The sequence below is a fragment of the Talpa europaea genome (genome assembly GCF_964194135.1).
Source record: "Talpa europaea genome assembly, chromosome: 10".
NCBI classification, from domain to species: Eukaryota; Metazoa; Chordata; class Mammalia; order Eulipotyphla; family Talpidae; genus Talpa; species Talpa europaea.
The window spans coordinates 22,107,569-22,116,893 of NC_140077.1; positions in this window are offsets into that span (position 1 = coordinate 22,107,569).

The following is a 9,325-nucleotide window of genomic DNA, read 5'->3' on the forward strand; positions in this document are numbered from 1 at the left end:
CAAAATGGAGAGAGAGAGCCCCCAAAGCCCACGTGTCTGCCTTTTGTATCCACCTGGCTGCTTAACCCCACCCTCAGGTCCCAGCCACCTTCCCTTTGGTGGGGATGGGATTTGGAGTTCCCAGTGTCTTTGGCTTTGACCTGGGGTGGGGGTGGAGTCCACAAAGCCTATATGGAATTTTCTTTGGGACATCCTTTTCCCCCTAACAGTTTGTTTAATTAAAAGCAATGTATAATGTACATAGTTTATATTTTTTCAAAGTATTATTTTTTCAAATTATTACACATTAGGTAATGTGTAATAATTATGTGTCTGCATATGACCCTGCAATAATAGGCGGATAAACTTGTCTGGAATGCTTAGTCTCCATACATCTCTGAACAGTCCATTAGACCAACAGAAGGGTCTGATGCAAGCATCCCTTCCCCAACTACCAGCTGGTGAGACCCAATCTATTGTCACATTCCTGGCAAGGTGTAAGAAGGAACCCAATTCTCCAGAGACCCACAAAGTCACCCATAGGGGTCACAGGCCAGAATGATCCTGGCATCTCAAGAACCACCAGACTCAGGGAGACAGCAGTCGGGGCTGACTACTGAGTAGACTCAGCTGAGGGCCTCCTGGAGCCTTCAGCCTCTTTTCGTGTGCCATACTCATTGCATTACTAAAATATTTTGATACAAACCAGTGTAATTCTGAAGTGAGCTGGGTTATCACTTTTGGCCAGAACGAGTTACACAAATATGCCCGGGCTAATGCAGTCTTCCAACCAGCTTCTCCAATTTCTACAGCCAAGGTTAAGGTCCAGAGCAGCCCCAACAATGGAGGAGGCAGAATCTTCCTGGCGGCATCTCCTTCCTCCCTTCCCTGGGCAAATTTATACAGCTGAGGCTATAGTCACCTCATTACTTACTCATGCTGAGCTTGATTTCTCATCTGAAAGGGGATTGTTTTAAAGATCAGAGAAGACAATAGGTCATATTTCAGCCTGGGCTCTGGCACACAGTAAACACAGACAGGTGTGGGTCTTGGTGCTAACATTGCTGATGAAGATGCTGTTGTCATTGTTTGTATTCTGCGGAAGTTAATCTTTTTTGATATTTTTTTAACCTAGCAGGTGCTAACTAAAATCTTGAATAGATGTGTCTGGGTTCCATCTACCTTGGTCTGGAGAGCCCACCCTTCCTAAGACCTGATCTGAAGAGAGCAGAATTGAATAACAAATAGGAACTTTCTAAATCTCCAAAAGCCTAGGGCAGATCACATCAAACTTGGACTTAAAAAAAAATCAATGATTAGGGTTTATTGGTAAGCAAAGTCACAAAACTTAATGTAGGAAATTTTTTAAATATAACAAGAGAGAACATACAACTCAGCTATAATCTTACCTACAGAGGTAATCTTGGCTACCTTTTTAAAATATTTCTGACTGGCCTTTTACATAATTGGGATCATATTCTACATTCACACCTGTCTGGGTTTACTGTGTGTGGTTTGACATCCTTCTTTAATTTTACTTCATGTCATGAGCATTTTTCAGTATCATGAAATTTCTCTGAAAACATTATTTTTAATAGCTGCCTAATATTTTCTAGCAAGAATGTACCATAACTTATTATGGGACTTTGAATGTAACCTTGGCCTTGATTGCCAATTAGCACCAGCTACCCGTTCACGTTGTCTACTCGAGTTGAATGACTCCCCATTATATATACCAGGTACCTGCTGCTCAGGAAAACCTTCCTCTAAAGGAGGAGGGACTCTGCGGAGGCCAGTGAGAGGCAAAGAGCAGCTTTAGCACTGAGAAGAAGAATTTCCCACTGTTTTGATTTCATGTCTGTCTCAAGTTTCTGGAAGATAACATTTTGTCCAGACCAAGATCCACAATCGGTGGGGCTCAGCCCTATGGGGTGCCTCCGTTCCTACAAGCGCACCTGCACACATCTCTGGTTGAGTGGAGGTTGGGGGTGAGCTCCCCCAAAGTGACGACCCTACACACTGGCCATATGTGGGTCAACGGGTCCCTTGCCGACTCCAGCATGTAAAATACAAGGATAAACAAGTCAGCGCCATATCGTCACCTGATTTACAGCTGTCCATTTCCCCAAAGCAGTGGGGAACACTTCCTCTGAGGCACAGTCGTGTAAAAGCTCGGCGTGCACATGCACTCACCTGGCAGTCATTATTTCTCGGGCCCAACCTCTCAGGCCCCGAAGGCCTCTGGGTGATTGTGTTCCAATCTGGGAGAGATGTGAGGTTTACGGCTCCCAGGGGAATTTGATGTCCTAGTTGGAGGAATGACAAATGTGTCTGGACAAGCCCCCAACAGGCCTCGAGAGTTTGCATTCTGTGACACGTGCTCTGCTTGCAAAGAACTTGGCCACCACTGAGTGCTGTGGGATGTCAATATCGCCCCCACGCCTAGCACGGGAGGGCCTTCCGTGGGGAGAGGGAGAACGTGGAATAAGAACGTGGAACAAAACACAAAATAGGAAAAGGCAAATGGACAGCAAACCTGAAAAAGGTAGTTAACCTCACCAGGTTCATTTACATATAATTAGAGCCAAATGGTCGTATTTTAGCATAAAATGGAGAGAAATTACTTGTGTGGGCAGAAGAGACTCTCATACATCCTGGCAGCAGCCTAAATTTGTGTAGATAATGGAACTTAAAAGCCAGCATCCGTGTGTCTGGGTGAGGTGTTCAACATTATCACTGAGCCTAAGGAAAATATCAGAGCTTTCCCCAAGGATGTAGGTGCCAGGATGTTCGTGCAGTGTTATTTGCAATGGCAAAATAGTGAAGGCAGCTTAAATGTCCCAAAGTAATTAGTTAAATTTATCATGGTAACTCGTGATGGAATATCAAACAACAATTTTTAAACATCACATTTTTTAAATTATTTTTACTCGTGTAGAAAAATGCTAATTACAATATAAGATAGTGGGATCCCCAATTTTTTTGTAGAAAGAGATAACGAGAATGCTCCCTTTCATATAAATGCTATATAGCATACATGAAATACCTGTTACATCAGTACTATAAAGCTATTTACTGGCAAAGCCCTAGGTCTGGCTCTAGACTAGGAGGGGATGAAGGAGACAGGTAAGAAGGGAGAAGAAAGAGGGGAAAGGAAAAGAGGGATATGGGGGACAGGCCCTCGAGGTGCCCCCGACCTGTGAGCCTGGTGCTCGTGCCCTGGTGAATCCCATGCCCTTGAGTGTGCCAGCATCTGTGACTTGCTTCTAAGCAATAGACTATGCCAAAGGTGATGGGAGGTATGTGATTTGTCACAGAAGATGATAGTGTCCATCGTGCAGGAATCTGTCTCTCCCTGGCTAGTGGTGAGGAAGCGGGTAAGATTCCCCACGTGGCAGCCTCTAGGACCTCAGAGCAGCCTCTAGCCAATGGCCAGAAAAACCCCAAGTTCTCAGTCCTACACCCTCAAGGAACTGAATGCTACCAACAGCCTGGTGAGCAGGGATAGTCAGTTCCCTGACTGTCGGCGATAGTGATATTGGTGATATTGCCTGGCACACGACACAAAGCAGAGACGAGTTTTCTTCTTTCCTACAAAATGACACTCAGAAGTGAAGGGGGGGCCTCCCTGGTGGTGGCGCAGCGGTTGAGCGCTGGGTTGCAAAGCTGCCCGCAGCCTCTGTGGCGCCGGTTCGATCCCTGGCTGCTCCCCGGCCACCGGAGGAGGGTCCCACATGGCGCGCAGACCTCTCCTGCCGCCCGCTGCTCCCCTCAGCAGTGTCCTTCGGTCCTTCTGCCTGCTCTGCTCCCCGCTCTGGCTCTGGTGAATTCTCTCACCCTCCCGCACTTCTGACTGTACCCAGTACATGTATAAAGAAAACAAACAAACAAATAAATAAATAAATAAAACATGCCTCTAAAAAAAAAATAAATAAAAGTAAATAAAAAAAAAAAAAAGAAGTGAAGGGGTCAGGCAGGGAAAAGGAAAAGAGGGATGGGCATCTGGAAATTTCTGGACCTGCCTGGAGCAGAAGAATGAAACGAAAGCCTTCGCAGAAAGAAATGGAGCAAGATTTCCTTCAAAGCTTGCAGATCCCTCAAAGAGAGGACCCCCAAACTAGGAGATCCCATCCTGAGACAGCAGCACACACACACACACGCACCCCTCTACAATCAACTACGCAGCTCACACACACGATCAGTGCATCGGGGCCAGAGAGGAGGAAGGCGGCGGGCAGAACGCCAAAGGCGGGAGCCACGCGTGGGCTGCTGAGTTGTGTTACTGGTCCAATAAATCAATCTACCTTGAAGGAGTGCCTCCAAGCCGTGACTGTAATTGGAGCCACCTTCCTCGAGGGCTGTTTGTTATGATCAAGGTCAGTTGACAAGTGCAGGTTTGCAGCGTTGTGCACTGTCCTCCTTGCCTGCCTCTGGGAAAAGCGGTGCCACCTCTGAAGAATCAACTGCACGCTGCCGGGAGGCTGCGGGAAAGTCGGAAAAAGTAGGGTTGGGTTCACCTCTGATTTCTCTCCTCGTTGGATTTCTAAAACTCCCTTAACCCTTCTCACTAGGATGTCTCCCTTTAAACCACTGTCTCCATTAATTTGTTATTGGTTGCGTCTTGCTGTAGGAACCTAGCTCCCAGGTCCCGAGGGCACCAGACGATAACAATGGCAGCTGCTTATTGAGCCCTGATTCCGTGGAAGGCATTGCACCAAGAAAACATTTCATGGGCATTCCTTGACTTAGAGGAGGCCACAACAAGTCCAGGAACCAGCTCTCCTGGCTCAGAACTGGCAACGGACACCGTCAAGATTTGCAGCAAGGTCTTCCTGACTTGTGTTCTGAGCAAGAAGATGCATCCACGAGGATGAGGAGACAACTGGACGAACCATCGAGTCCCACTGGCTCTTGGCTGGTGATGTGTGAGCTATTCATGAATGTGAGACATTGGTCCCTCCTCTAAAAGCAGCTACAGCCTCATGGGGGGGGGGGGCACGGACCTTTCACGTGAGGATTATTACTGACTCCAGCTCCACACAATGGTGCACAGAGCACACTAGTGGAATCTCTGGCAAAATGAGCTACCTGTGAGCAGGGAGGGTCAGGAAATATTTTATCCAACACAGGGAACTTGAATGAGATCACTCTAAACTCGGATGAGGATGAGGGAACAGCCTTGTTCCTCCAGGGTGGCATGTGGAGAAGGCAGGGAGAGGGAATGGGCAGGGAACTGAGGCGCACACAGTGGGACAGGATGAGCAGCGTAAAGAGCAGCGATGGGAAGTGAGGCAGGACAAGAGTGGCGAGTGGCAAGTGGCAGAACCTGCATGCCTGGCTGAAGGCAGGCTCTGCTCTATGGCAGCATGGAGTCTGAGAAGCTGTTGGGGGTTCCTCACATGTTGGAGGATGTCGGGTCACCTAACTTGATCATGTGGTCATATTCACAGTGTTAGCAGAGATCACCCAGGGTGGGCTTTGGGGCTGCCCTCTCTCCCCAACCCCAGGCTCACTCCTGCGACACCCAAAAGAGCTGTTCAGAGATGGAAGGGAGTTGAGAATGGGGCGTGGTCTCCAGAAAGCTAGAACCTGATGCCCAGACTGTCACACCCCACTCTCTGCCCAGACTGGGAGCTCAGTGTTGGTGCGTCAGCTGGAAACCAGGGTCTCTGCAGAAGGACCACATGCCAGCTGCCTGGATGTCACTGGTTCTGGCTCAGCCCCACAACGAAATATGAGAGACCCTGCCCACAGAGGCTGGATTTGGGAAGCTTCTGTTGGCAGCCCCTCGTCTCATGAGGGAGGTCTGTGAAACCTTGTAAGTTACAGCCTTGCAGCCTGGAGGCCCCCGTGGTGGGCCTGGCAACCGGCTTGCATTTCACCCAGGATGGAGACAGGGGAGAACCTGAGGGCTGAGTTTCAACTAGAGAGGCCAGAGGTCCGTCTGCATGTTGTATAGATGGTAGCAGCCCATATTTGGAGTTGGGCAAAGTTCAGGAATGGCAAACAAACTCCCTTGGAAGGGGATGGCCCAAGGGGGAGCTGGTTAGAGGGGGACAGCCCCCACCAATGCTGCTTTCGTGGTAGTCTTCCTCATCTATAATAAGGAAACCTCTCTCCTGTATAAACCACCTACTTGCGTGAGTCACCCCAAGACCCAGCTCCAACCCCCAGCCCAGGAAGCAGGAGCATAATGGAGCAGTCAGGTATAAATTATAGGAGGCTGTCAGAGCAGGAAGCAAAGTGAATTATAATAGTAGAGTGAATTAATTTCACATAAGTGGAATTAACAGTTAAATAAATAGCAGTCCGACCACTAGCCCTGTCTGGAACGCTGAGTGTCCCCTGCCAGGGGACAGAAAAACCTACGGCTGGGTGGGAGTCAGGTCACGTCACCGTGCCCATCTACTCTTGAGAACAAGTCCTCTGAATTATAAGGAAGAAAAATGTTTGCGTATGAAATGACAGTCCCAGGTGGGGAAAGAAAATGATGAGTGTGTGGTAAGGAGGGGAAACTTTATGGTGACCACAACACCCCATGAGCCATCAGAGCCCCAAAAGCAGCCCTAGCAACGCTGGAGGGACTGTCCCAACCTTGAGGTAAACTAGGAGCAGTGAGTTCTGAGTGCAGCTGCACCGGGACCTTCCATTCCAGCATGAGGACGTGCTGGTTCTATTTTTAAATTGTCAGCCTTGTATTTGTTTGGGCATGTTAAGATTTCTGCCCATTTCACAATTTGGAAGTGACCTCTGTTCGGGTGAGCACCGACTTGGGCTCCTTGGGGCCTCAGGGGCTATGTGGGAGGGCTGGGGGAGCACAGGGTTTGAGATAAGACAGGACCAGGTGAGCTCCTGACCTACAGAACAGGTCAGCCATACTTTGTGGCATTGTTGGGAGGACTAAATTAATTCCAATCAAAAGCAAAGAGCCACAAATCTGAGTTCTGACACGCTGGAGATAAACATGTAAACAATGGAGCCAGTTAAGGGAATCCATGTTGGACACTATTTGAAGGAAGTTATATCAAAATCTTCCTTAGGTGGGGAGAAATAATTCTCAGTAAGGACCTCCAGGATGCTTCAGGTGGCTGGGGTTCTCTCTGCATTTAACTAGAACCTAGTGCTAAATCAAGGTGGGTTTGCACCGCAGGCTGCAGGGCGCCTGCAGGGGGCGCGCTTGAGTGCTCTAACCATGGAGTCCTAAATTGTCTTGCCTGTACCCGCTGGAACGGTGCCCAGGAATACCCATGTCCTGCCTATTCCGTGGCTCTCTCCTGAGTTTGGTAACTAGGGGAATGAGCAGAGGGGAAGGAAGGAGAACTGAAGAGGAGCCAAATGAACAGGTCACACTCATCTTGTTGAACATGCAACAACTCCCTATTTATGTTAAAAGAGAAGACCCTGATCATATGCACTAGACTTTATATTATAGATGAATGCTCTGTGCTCTCAACAACAGCCCTGTCAATTTTATTATACTAATCTGGATTTTAAGATGAAAGTTATTACAATAGCAAAAACCCACCGGCAAGCAAGCCGCCTATGTAGTGTCTTTGCCCAGTGGAGGCACTGATCCTGTGATGTTGCCTAGAATTTTCCTGGGTTTAGCCCTCAAAGTTCTGCATCCTGGAAGAACCCTCAGGCCAGGCAATCTTGGCTGGCCAGTCTACCGTACAAGTAAAGGGATTATGTGTATATCTCTTTTAGCGATAGGGTTATATAAGTGACTAGGGTTTTTTTGTTTTGTTTTGTTTTACTTTTGGAAAAATAAATTTTACAGAGACATAATGTAGATATAATATGAGTATACAGCGACACACACATACACCCATGTATCCACTACCTTATGTTCATCACCTCACATGTTCTCACGCAATCCCACTTTTACCAGAGCTGGGCAACTGATCTTTGTCTTTTTTTTTAATTGGTCAGTTTGTTCATCTTTATGTGCGTTCATTAGTTTCACTGCCAATTTACATTTTGGCCATATATACATACATTGTATAGATTTCTTCTATGTCATTCCTTGTAGCGATTGTTTTATAGATTTCTGAGTGATGATTACTTACTAGACTGCAATTCATTTAGATTTAAAGTATTTACATATTGGATAATTTTGGAGGCCTCAAATATCCATTCTAGAACAAACTGAAAAGTTCTCCTCAGAGAAAAAATGGGTAATAGGGCACTAAACCAACAGTAATTTATAAATAAAAAGCTGAATAACAGCCACTGAAAAACAACAGCTCAAAACAACTGCTGAAGAACTAACTAAAAAGCATTCTTCCAAAAACTGGAGAAATTTGGCCTGTGTACAGTATAGTGTGGCATAGCAAATTTGCGTCCTTAGTAAACCCTGCAAACACTAATTTTAGTTTATAAATACCAAATTTTGTGGGTTACTGGCCAGTAGCCTTTGTTTGTACATAAGAAGGGATGTCGGTGGAAAGTGTATGCATCAGCTGTAGGAACCAGGGGAAAGATTTGCATTCTTGAGTCAGTTCATTGTCAGGAGAAGGACATTAAGTTCCCACCAGGGTGTCAAGGTCAACACCTTAAAAGTCATTGCCTTAGCTCATTCAATAAATGAGAAAACCAAGGCCCACAGAAGTTAAGTGACTTTTCCAAAGCGATAGTTGCCATGGAGACCCCCCAAAAGATTTTCTGAGTGTTATAGGGGAGTGCTAGGAAGCAGAGTTGCTGGATTTTTCATATTTGGTCTGTCCTATCAGTCACTCCTTCCAAATACATCTGAAATAGTGAAATAAGATTCATTCAGTCACCCCCCCAAAATCATATACTAAAGTACTAACCCCAGCATCTGTCAATGTGACCTCATTGGGAAATATGATTTTGCCCCAATAGAACCAAGTTAAGGTCATTAAGATGGCCATAGTTTGATTGGTATCTTTATAAGAAGAGGGATACACACACACACACACACACAAACAGATGTCACAGATGTCCGTGAAGACATAGCCACAGCGCGAAGCCGGCAGTGAGGACGGGATGGAAGTCTGTGTTCTGCAGGAGCCAGGGGACACCTGAGCTACTGGACATTGGAAGAGGCGAGGAAGGATCCTTCTCTAGATGCTTTGAAGAGAGCACAGCCCTCCCCACAGCTGATTTCAGACTTCAAACGTCCAGAACAGTGAGAGAATAAATTCCTGTTGTTTCAAGTCACTTAGATGGAGGTATCCAGATACAGCAGCTCCTGGAATTGAGGACAGATCTGTGCGGGACTCACAGTCCTGCGCTGGGTACCCCCTGCCTCCAGCTCTCTTCACACAGTGTCTGTTGAATTTCTGCGATCACAGCATCAGCAAGCTTTGGGGCCTCTCCCTGG